Source organism: Bombus pyrosoma, linkage group LG10 (assembly GCF_014825855.1).
Source record: "Bombus pyrosoma isolate SC7728 linkage group LG10, ASM1482585v1, whole genome shotgun sequence".
Lineage (NCBI taxonomy): Eukaryota > Metazoa > Arthropoda > Insecta > Hymenoptera > Apidae > Bombus > Bombus pyrosoma.
Window position 1 is genome coordinate 11,290,725 of NC_057779.1, and position 12,254 is coordinate 11,302,978.

Below are 12,254 nucleotides of genomic sequence, written 5' to 3' on the forward strand. Positions count from 1 at the left end.
TTTTTGAAATAACTCTTCCGCGTATCGTCGCCTAATATGCTGATATAAATTACGTAAACCAGCGCGTATTAAACCGGTTTATTAACTCCTGACCACTCGATGCTGCGTATAAGCGGCATTGTAGTTTGAAATGTTATTAACACGTTCGCTGCCACGCTGCCGCGTTAATTAGAGTGGGCGTACCTGGTAAAAAGGTGGTCTTGAAGAAAAATGATTTTTGGTATTTAACAACCAGGCATCAATTTCGCATACGTCCGAAATATAAACTGTTATATGTTCAGTTTCAATTTTCAATGCAAATACGATTTTCTTATTTCATGTATACGTTTATAGATGAACTATTTTTGTGCTAAATGACTTGACTTAGGCGAAACTTGCAGACCCACGTTACCAAATTTTGTTTAATGATTAGGATAAGATAAATTTCATGCAATGGAAAATTGAAATTTGTCAACGATTTAGGTAACATTGTCAGGCAAAAGTGAGCAGATATTTTGCAAAGATTAGATTTCAGTCTGTTAATTATATTTTCCCCTCCTCGCGGAAACAAAGGTAAGGATATATAAAATTCGTGTGGCAATCGAACGTGTGAGATAACTAGAATATAAATGTAACTGTATTTATAAAAATCCTCAGTCTACTTGTGAAAATCCACACGGGGAAGATCACGAGAAAATTCCAACAACGTGGACCGAGTCGCACGGTTCTCAAATCGTAGATCGAATGGCGCCACTTTGAAGTTAGTCAATTATATATTGTCCACCCTGTAGTTACCGCTTGAATAATAAACGTGTATATCACTGTTACTCGCGAGTTTGTCAGTCAACGTTCAACCCGGTCTTTGTGAGTAACATCACAGAGGTTAAAGCAAATGCGTGGCAAATCATGGTGGCGATCAAGCGTAGCGGGATTTACGCCCCCGCAGTATTTAAACGAAAAATCCTGATCTGTGATACGCTATACTTAGTGCTTTGCATTGTTCAGCCCATCATAACGAACGCTGTCGCATTGCGAATCAAAGTACATATTTCGCTAAAAGAAATTAACTGCGAATTAAAATGTAGGTTTAAAAACTAAAATCTAAGTTTAAAATTTAAAAACATTTACGATAATTATATGGCATATGTGCTTGGAGTTTCAAACGTGTTTCTATTAATTTGTACCGAACATTCCAGCTCACTTCTTCCTCGCGAAAGTTCGGAGCAAGACTTAAATTATTATTTTTTATTGTTTCCACGTGCAGGATCTGTACATGTAAATCTTCTTATGCTGATTATGTAGACGATGTCTTACGTACAATAATCTCGAGCACCCTGAATATTGACAATAATATTGGCGATAATATGTATCGTTCGAGCACTCGTCAAGAAACCACCAACTATGAAATAAAACGTTAGATTTATATTAAATATCAATAAGTATAGTAATACTTGTGTCCGGTATGGTATGTGAAAGCTGACGTCGACTATTGAAGACTACGAACGTCCAAACAAATATTGGATTTGAAGGNATACATTTATAGATGATATTTTCCACTCGGGATCATACTGAATTTAATAATAAATTTTTGTTCGTCTGTGTCACGTATATATACACTGTGTATACATTTATGCCTGTGCATTTATTTATCTTACGAAGCTTTGTTCTATACACTTTACAACAAAATGTATAGAAATACGTCGAACAAGTGAAAATTTAACCTTAAACCAATTCTTGACATTTCATCCGTAGAAAAATTACTTGTGTTAAATTATCGCGTCTCATAAAGCACCGACCGATGATTTATCAATTTCTTTGTATTTCGTAAAATTGGAAAATCTACAGGGGAGAAATAACCACGATAAAAATATGGAGCGGATCTTTAAAATTCTCTTTCACGGGCATATCGTACGAACAGAGAATTCGACGACGTAAATTGACTGAGAAAAATCGCTAATGTCGCGTTTATGCGACGTTAGGCTAAGCGGGCAAGTTTTGTGAGGAATATTTTTCTGATTCCATCGGCTTTTTAAAAAATATCCTAATTTTTAATCGCAACCGACACTCTGTACATTCTACCGGGGAAAAAATTGTGTTCAATTTGCTTCACTTTTTTCCACGGCAGACATTTTCGCGTGATTTTCGGTTTTCACCTCTCAGCTACGTGTTTCAAAATACGATACCACGAATACAGCGTGAAATGCATACGAATGTCATAATAACGAATTAATCGGGTATCGTTGGTAGCGTATATTTCGTTTTTCTATTTGTAGGAAATATCTCACAAGCCAGTTGCCAGACAGCTGTATAAAATTGTTTACCGTTAACGTGATAAAGCGACGTTTATTACGAAATGAAAATGAGAAATAGGATTTATAAACTTTGTGCAACTTTCATACACGTAATGGCTGGAAAAAGTACAATTCACCATTTGTTGTTCTTATCGTGGCATTTGTATACCAAGCAATTAGGTTCAAGTGCGTTAAATTTAGTGCCAGTTAGTTGTACCTTGATGTGATTACGAAAAATTGAAACCATGAAAATGAGATGTAGAATTTGCTATAAAAAAAAAGACGATTCATTGGAAAATAAACATTTTCTAGCTTCTCTGTGTGTAAAGTACGTATACCTACGTAGATACAAATATGTAAAAATACGACAACAATTAGGTAATTTAGTAATTATGCAATGTACTTGTTGGCAATTTTATGCAAAGTGGTAACAATAAAAAAGATTCAATTCTTCTACTGATTGTTGATAACGCTCGCTACAAATACGACATTAAACGAGTAAATGAGGCATATACATCGTGAATCGATTATGAAGTACATTTTCCAGGAAGTTGTAGTTAGTACGAACAACTTATTAATCTATTACTAAATTTGCAGAAGGTAATACGAGTTCATAAATTGTTAAAGAGCGTTTGAATCGTTAATAACTAGATATTAAATAAAGGGAAAATGGGTGCAAGTGATTTGTAAAATCGGCTTGCGTATTCCGTTTCTATAGCGCAGTATTTGAGTAGAATTATTAAAATTAATCTACGACATGAATAGTTGTTTAATCTACTTCCCGAGGTGTGTAACTACACAAACTTCTATAATCACGGAATTCAGAGAGTTAATGAAGACAAATCAATCTCAGTGAGGTCGGTTCCATTCCTCGTACATGTAGATATGACGTAATTTATCTTCCATGCAAATGAAACAACCTGACGTTTGCGTGAATGTAAAAAAGACAAGACACCCTCGTACGAAGAATTTATTGCGTCTAAGATTGATTGGTAATTCTAATGTTAAGCTACGTCGTCCCTCCAATTAACAGGCTAACGCTTTAATTAAACATGATTAGCACGAAATAGAAATAAATGTCTACGGCGAACTTAACAAAATTGTTAGAATTCTCAGACTATTGATTCGTCCTTTTATTAAGGCTTCGAAAAACGTGTGTTAAAATTAGAATATAAGTAGATATAATATACCTTGTAATTGACTATTAATTGAATATTATATAAAATACTTACTTATGTCACTCGCCAAAGAAGGGTTACCAAAGTACTTAGAAGGGAGGATGAAGCGGAAGGACAGACAAATATTAGCAAGATTCAGATATGGAAACGAGACCAAAGCGAGGGAATACTGGGAAGAAGAGGGAGGAAAAAGATGCAGACTATGTGAAAGGAAAGAGGAAGACCTGAGACACGTAATAGAAGAATGCGAAATAACGGGAGGACCAAAGGACATAGAAAAAACACTCAATGAGACTGGAGAAGGACAAAGAGGACTAAAAGCAATAATAGAGAAGAGAAGGGCAGTACAAGACGGGGAGGAAGGACAAGAAGGAAGCACAGCAAGGAGGCAAAAGCCCAAAAGTTGCGATAGTTTTTAGTCATTAGTTTTTAGTTTTTAGAGATGGAATAATTAAGGGAGTGCAATACAATAGAGTGGATAAGAGGGGAGGTAGATATATAAGAAGCGAAATAGGCAAAAAAGATGTAGGCACGGACTAAGCAATAATAAATAATAAAATAATACTTATGTCACGTGAGATTATGTTATACAGGAAATATGTACATTTAGACTTGGATTTTTATTAGACACTGAAAGAAGTGGCCGCTGCCACTTAAATTCTGATATCTCAATTTTCCTGTTATTTTAACACATAAAAAATATTCCTAACGTTATAAGCAAATTAACATAAACTTACAGAGAGAGTGGCAGTAACGATTTTTCATTTGGATCAAAATGAAGGTATTTCTTAACGTTAGAGAAATATAATTAGGTCGAAAATAATGAAAAGAACGTAGCAGACTTAAATTAGCACGAGACACATGATTGCTTTCTAATAGAAACTAAGCTGCTACTGTGAATAATAATTAGTACAATAGAAACGTTAAATAATTCACGTGTGAACAGAAATGAAAGAGAAATTTCACTTGCAAATTGATAGGTCTAATTGTAAGAAACTCGTACAATTGAATCGCACTATATTTATGCTGATGGCCTCGATTTCATCTACCCATACTATACTATACGAGATTGATTATGGCCGACACGCTGGAAAGGCGTTTATAATAAAAATATAGCCGCAATAGCGACTTGCCAACGCAGATTCTACTCGTCCTGACCGTGAAATCGTAATGATCGGATCACGGTGGCGTGTCTCACGGTAAACACAAATACCGATATAGCGGTCATCTCTGCTCGGCGTTTCTAACGGCGACTTGTCGCACTGTTAGTCATTGCGACTGCGAATAATCACGATGGCGATGCTGACAGTAGCGATGACTGTAGACAACGACGCCGAAGCTATAGAAACGACACGACCACCATCATCTAAACGGGACTCCACGTTGCTATAGTCATATGACTATATCGGATCATAGGAAAAACCGTGCAAAAATTGAGTGGCGAAAAGTCAATATGGAAGACAAGAAGAACCTTGTTTTACGAAAATGTGACTTGCTACGAATGTCTGAGACAGAGACAGAGAATGGTGGGACGTCAAACAGTTGGAATCGTTTCGAATCTGTATCGTATACGTGGTGACAATTTCGAGTCACTTCGGGTGGGTTCCCAAGCTTTTAAAACTCTTAAGAGCCTTGAGTCAGTTTTGAATCTTAGTAGTCCTTGAGTCTTTAAAGTGTTTCGGGTCTTGCTCATGCTGCAAGTCTTGAAAATCTTGATCGTGCTCTATCGTGAAAGTGACAACTACTTTGGACAACTTTATTTTTGATTAGCTTTCAATAAGACGAGCCACATGGAACAGTAATCGTAGAATCATCATTGCGGTCTAAACATCATCTCCACTCTCCAACTCTCAGGCCAAAGTATCGAATATCCCACGTCAAGATTTTTAAGACGATCACGACTCGAGAGAGTTCAAAGACTCAGGACTTATTAAGATTCAAGGCTGATCAAGACTTTTAAGAGTTTTAAGCTTCGAATCCTGTTCCAAGTTATTCGAAATTGTCACCACGTATACTATACAGATTCGAAGCGATTCCAACTGTTTGACATCCCACCATCCTCTGTCTTTGTCATAGACATTCGTAGCATGTGACGTATACAGAGAACTGGCAATTTCTTGTATTCCATGTTGATTTTTCACCACTCGATCTTCGAAGGTTTTCCCTAGGGAGGGCCAAGACCTGGTTATGCGTTCGTTGACAAGGCTGCGATAAGCACCGCTGGCAAAAAGATCCGTATCATATGATAGACACAGTATCGACTGACACTGTCTTCAAGGACAGAAACTTAACGACCCTACACTTCACGGATACTAGACTTGATAGTAGACCTGACCGATAGTAGACTTGACCGACAGTGGACTCGACTAATAATAGACTCGACCGATAGTAGACTCGGCCGACAACAACAACGATCGACGCAGAGGTTAACCAACTGTTTACAACAAGCTCGGCCAAAATACGATTCTAGTATTGTATGAGTTTGCGTTCTATTTATGGCTGTGCGTGTGTAACATTGACGTGACATGCATGCAAACGCGTTGTTCGTGCGCTCGAAAATCTAGTCCAGGCAAATATCAATCGCACACGCGAGCAAATTTAAAAACAGTGTTTCTGCTGAAAATCCGACCTAAGAAGAATCGCTATCGGTTTCGACTACATTTCGTCGGCCAAGGACAACGAGGCAACGTCGATGATTCTACCACTCGCTCCTATCCAAAAGCACAAAACACTTGTCGATTAACAAAATCGAGCGAAGATTGAACTTTAGTGTCGCTAACGACGAGTAGACATCGTCGTGGAGATTCCGTGTGGCTAAAATCGTGTCATTGAAATGATTGCCGACGAAACGATCGTCGTTGAGATAAGGATAAGCCCTGGCAGAAAAGGTGGCCGAAGGCTGTCGACTCGCCGCTAAAACACGCCAGTAACAGCTAGGATTACAGGCAGCACGGTACAATTGCGAAGCCACGCGCAATAAATAGCAATTATGCTTAACAACAAGGACGAGGTCGGACCGCAAGGCGAGCCTGCCGCACCTCTATAAACCGCGCTTCTCTGCCGCTAGCTTTAACCACCGAATTATGCGACCCTGCTGATTCAATTCTTTTAACCCTGTTAGACGCAGAGTGTCAAGAACGAATTTCTTCGGGGAATTGCGCTCGAACCGTGGTCACGGAGGCGCGTGATCCTTCTTTTTGTATTTTCCACAGTGAGCGCGTCGGTGATTTTTCATTTGTCAGGAGCCTAACCTTTCGTCCTGTTATCGATGAAACGCATTTTCCATTTTAATTAGCGATAAGCGATCATTGGTTGAACTTTATGTTTTTCATTGGATCAATGGTTGTTGATGTTAATAAAACATTATACGCTGTGGTTAATTTTCGACTAAATGTTTTCCAAAAATGCATATCTCTTTTGATAGGATTTTTAATTAATATCGAATGCAAACGTTTTTTTCGAATAAATGAAAACGGTAGAGTAATTGGCGGCAGAAGGCATTGTTTGTTATTTTGTGAATAATAACAGAACACCGCGTGTTTTAGGTGAAATAATGGTTATTTCAGGCAAGGATAAAACTTTTAGAACAGACTTTTATTTTAATGGAGTATTTATGGAAAACAGAAACATCGCGTGAACAAGATCCAAAGATTCAAACTAGACAGAATTATTTAAAACATAGAGAAAGAATGGTGTAAAAATGTTATCTTATTTTATTTTTAAATTAATTGGCTATAGTCCTCGTTACTGTACTGCCATTATCATTGCATGACTACAGAACATTAATAACAAGCTATGATATAAGTCACGTTAAAACTGTTACAAACGTTGCATACTATTATGTTGTATGTACGTCAAGAAGTATTATAAAACGAGAATACATCTGCAGGTTAAATGTAGCGAATTTATTGCAAGAAAAATTTTTTTAGAAAAGATCAATACGGTTAAGTAGAAACTAGGTTCAATTAATAAATTCTCGTCGATATTTATTTTTATGACACGCGTGTGTTTCTGATCTGAAAAATATATTTGTCATAATTCACGTAAAGCACATATCATCGTCCTAGTGCAACAATCACACGGAAAAGTGAGACGAGGCAAACCAATTCCATTTAGGTACAACTTGTAACTAAATAACGAAGGAAATGTTTCGTAATGTTGGATAAAAAACGCTGTTTTGCATTCTCTGATTACTTTTAGCTATGTGTTAGTTACAAATAACATTTACAATTAAACGACCAAGGAAATGTTTTGTAATGTCGGATTAACGTTGTTTGCATTCTCCGATTACTTTCAAGAATGGATTAGTCACGAGTGATACGTCGTTATTGCTACGAGATGCCATAGCCAACAACGAATATTTCAATAACCACATTACTGGCATCTATGTTCAGGTAATTATTAAACTTTTATCATGGAAAGATTGGATATGTCTGAGACTGGTAACGTGTTTATTTAAAAATTTACAAATTTGCAGTTACTTGCATGTATTCCTGGTAATGCGAGACGTTTCTCCTATCTAAGTCTTCACATATGTACACGTATATATATGTAAGATCGTTTATCACGTGGTAATTCAGAGAATCGGTTCTGAAGTCTGAAAATCGAGTTTATTGGGAAAATACTTAAATGAAATGCAGGAGTAAATAACAATTAATAACAGTGATAATTAAATAAGTAACAAGTTTCGTGCAGTGTCTACCTGAAAATCGAGAATCGATTTTCAACGTCCTCAGCTACCGATCTTTCTCCGTCAATCTTCAATGTTTTAAGCAATTACTCTTTCTACGTTTGGGAAATGAGCTTCTCTCAAAAATGGCTGTCCGTCCGTTTGGGAAATGAGCGTCTCTCAAAATAGCTGACCGTAAAACGAAGAAAGTCGCGCTCTGTCCATGAAACAAAGAAAATCCCTATCGCCCTTGAACTCTCTAGGGAGTTTACATATATAATTATTAGTTTGTACTGTAATTGAACGAGATTGTTAATATCTTTCGAGAAAGCCGCATAGACGTATCTCGATGATAACAGACATTGCGACGACGTGGTTCGACAAAGTGTATGTTAGCCACGTACGTACCCTAAGTGCATACGTATACGACACGCAATGAATTTTCAAGATCTTCTCCAAAACTGTTTCCTGCATAGATATGCACTAAGGAATACCAATCGATTCTCCTGATAATCGTTAATGCCGATAACGTAAAGAGGAGTACACACACCTGTGATCTTGCCCGTGCTATTTTTCATCGTGTTTCTTAGAAACGTTTGTTTAGAAACACGTCAGAACAGATCGCTTCGTTCGCAGGATTGTTACTATCGTTTCGTCGTTCTTTATCTCTTTCGGACGTTTCCCTTGTCGATTCCCATCAAACAAGCAACCAGCAGTCCAGTGCTAAATTTCCACGAAGAAACAATTTCGCGTTTAATGCGTTCTCTTCTTTACATGGCGAATTGCCTTATAATGAAAGGTAGACGGTATTAGATGCGCCTCTCAAGCTAGAGCACGCGTGTCTACGTGCAATTTGATGCATTGAATTTGCAGCATCTTAGAAAAGTAAACAAACGGTTTTCACGGAACAGAAAGTAAGAAAAGCCCTGCCAGTCCGTTGAGATAACACACCTACCGATAAGAACCATGCACGCAATCAAAGTAACGATTTACCGCAACTTCGAGTCGAAGAATACCGGCAATGCTAACGAGCAGCGACAAGAAAAAGCGTACGCCATTCGAGCTGAGCCTTGTATAGCCCGAAGCGTGTACAAGCTGAAGCATCTATCTGCCTTGTAGATAGAAGCGTTTCAACACCTTGCCTGCCTTTAAAAATGACAAAACACTATCAAAGGTAGAATTGTACGATTCTAAAGAAGCATTCAATTCAAATATAATTGTCAATGTTGATCGTCAATATTCAGAGTAAGCGTTGTATTGATATTAACTATGTCCATCTTGTTGTATATGGAAGCCTTTGCCGGCTTTGAGAGCGATAGAACACTAACAAAGATAAAGGTCTATGACCTTAAAGCAGCGTTCAGACGGTCAATATTATTTTTAATATTATTGTCAATATTCAGGGTACACATTTCGTTGATATTATCTATGCCTATCTTGTATATGGAAGCGTTTCAACACGTCGTCTGCCTTCGAAAGTGATAAAACGCTAATAAACATAGGGTTCTATGACCCTAAAGAAGCCTTCAGATGATCGATATTATTATCAATGTTATTTTCATTATTCAGGATTCTCGGTAGTGTATCGCTAACATACATGGTGTACCGTAACATTGGCCAATCAATTTGATAATGGATTCTACACATAGAAGCAATAAAAAGGCTCTTATAGACATACGGCTATATTTGCGCTTGTTTCCGAGTTACAGTGAATTTCTTCTTCGATAGATCGTATCTGATATAACGTCACGAGACGTGTACGAAATGATGAAAATGGAAAGGAACACGAGACTAAAGACGTTTGACTGGAAGTATTTAAGGATTAGAATACAAAATTCAACGTCAAATATTGAGCTCTGTTTGTGAATAGTTGAGATTTCTTCAACTGCTTCCATCTTGCGATAGAATTATTCCAATATAAATCTCGTTATAAAACACAGTTCGTGTGAATTATTTTTTATTGTTTCCACGTGCAGGATCTGTACATGTAAATCTTCTTATGCTGATTATGTAGACGGTGTTTTACGTACAATAATCTTGAGGACCCTGAATATTGACAATAATATTGGCGATAATATGTATCGTTCGAGCACTCGTCAAGAAACCACCAACTATGAAATAAAACGTTAGATTTATATTAAATATCAATAAGTATAGTAATACTTGTGTCCGGTATGGTATGTGAAAGCTGACGTCGACTATTGAAGACTACGAACGTCCAAACAAATATTGGATTTGAAGGNATACATTTATAGATGATATTTTCCACTCGGGATCATACTGAATTTAATAATAAATTTTTGTTCGTCTGTGTCACGTATATATACACTGTGTATACATTTATGCCTGTGCATTTATTTATCTTACGAAGCTTTATTCTATACACTTTACAACAAAATGTATAGAAATACGTCGAACAGGTGAGAATTTATACAAGAAGATTGATTTATAATATGGTTTCGAGCAGTAGAAAAGAAGGAAGGTTATAAATTTTATTCATCCTGTTATTTTATTTCCAGCGTATTCTGAAGGGATAGGTTTTTGTTGCCATATTTACATATTTATCAGAATTTTTATTGCTCCTTTGTGTGTTCTGTATCCGTATGTGTAACGTCGCTTTGCCAGTAGAAAAATGGTTCGTACGAGTGATCGTTCTCAGTGACAGTACATTTAAATGGATGCTCGTCTCTTTGGGAATATAAAATTTTGGCCCGAGAAATAGTGGAATAACGAGAGCAAAGTGGTTGTATAAAGTGATCATCTACAGGAGATAATAAAAATGACGATTTATATCTGAGGGTTTTTCACATTTTGAATTAAAAATTATTAATACGTGGATTAGATTATTTTGTTTAATTATTCGTACGAATAACGTTAAACGACAAGTAAAAATATTTTTGTCGCATTCCTGGAAAGATTGTAAGACCGCCAAAATCAATTTAATTGATTAAACAAATTTCATGTAGATTAGAGAAATATATGTTAAACACGTGTGTAAGTTTTGCAGAAGAGAAGAAAAAGTTATTTAAAATTATGAAATAATAACATTATATATAATAACATAATAATTATATTAAGTTTGAAACAGCTTTGAACGTTTTTCGTAGACTAAAAATAGTTCTTAGGAAACGTAGTTAAAAATTTTAAAAGCATTTAATTGACAATGAGCTCTTTTCTTCGAGGTAAGAGAAGATTTTATTAATTAAGGTGACAAAGACAATTGACCTAAATTCTAAAGCAATCTTAAGTAAAGGGCATTGAACATTATCTATGAAACGTCTTGGGACAATGTATACCCAAAATTTCAAATTTTTTAAAATATTGTTTTAATTTAAACCTCTTTGACGATTCTTTTAACCCTGGACTTTTAGAACGTAATCTTAATTAATGTCGAAAGCTTGAAAATTCTGGAAACCTTGGGAATCTTTAAAGTCTTGAGCGATGCTCGAACTAATTAGAGGATCACCTATTCAGACGATTTTATCGTTCATTCAAGTATCCGATACCTTGGGAGCTCCAACGCGATTGTGCGTTAAATTTCGTGTTAAAATATTAGGGTTTTTAAATCCAGGTCCATTTTCACCTGATTAATTTCTTTCAATGTATTTAAATATCGTTTGAAGTTGCATGCAAATATACAGGTTGTATCAAACGAGGTATTAAAAACTGTTTTTTATATGAGCCTTACATCATAATTAGAGCGCGGATTTTTATGCAAATTTATATTTTTGAGAATACAAGTAAAAAGTAATGGAATTTAAATACAGATTTGTTTCACCTACCAAATATTATAGCGGGTGTTCCACTTTGAATATTTTATGTGTTTCTCCATATTATATGCATTCTGTGCATTTTTACTTTGAATTTAGGATAAATACATAAACATCTATGACGTAAAATTTATTGGAATTTTCCAACATGTGTAACACGAATATTCTAATATTCCTAGCCAACGATACGTTTCTTATAAATCAACTCGATATGTTTCATTATCGTAATATTATGTTATATTATTATAATATATATCATTATCAGTAATATGTATCGTTTTCAACGAAAGATTGTATTTTATGCACGCTGGAATTTTCCAATACCATCTTGGTGGGTATCTCGTTCGAACCTAGTTCCATGGCTATT

General features: G+C 36.0%; 1 protein-coding gene across 4 annotated transcripts in view; it reads right to left on the reverse strand.

The window, feature by feature from the left end:
• The window catches only part of LOC122571660 (CCR4-NOT transcription complex subunit 6-like), a 925,145-nt gene that overhangs the window by 489,122 nt on the left and 423,769 nt on the right, over positions 1 to 12,254 (reverse strand). The window lies entirely within an intron of this gene.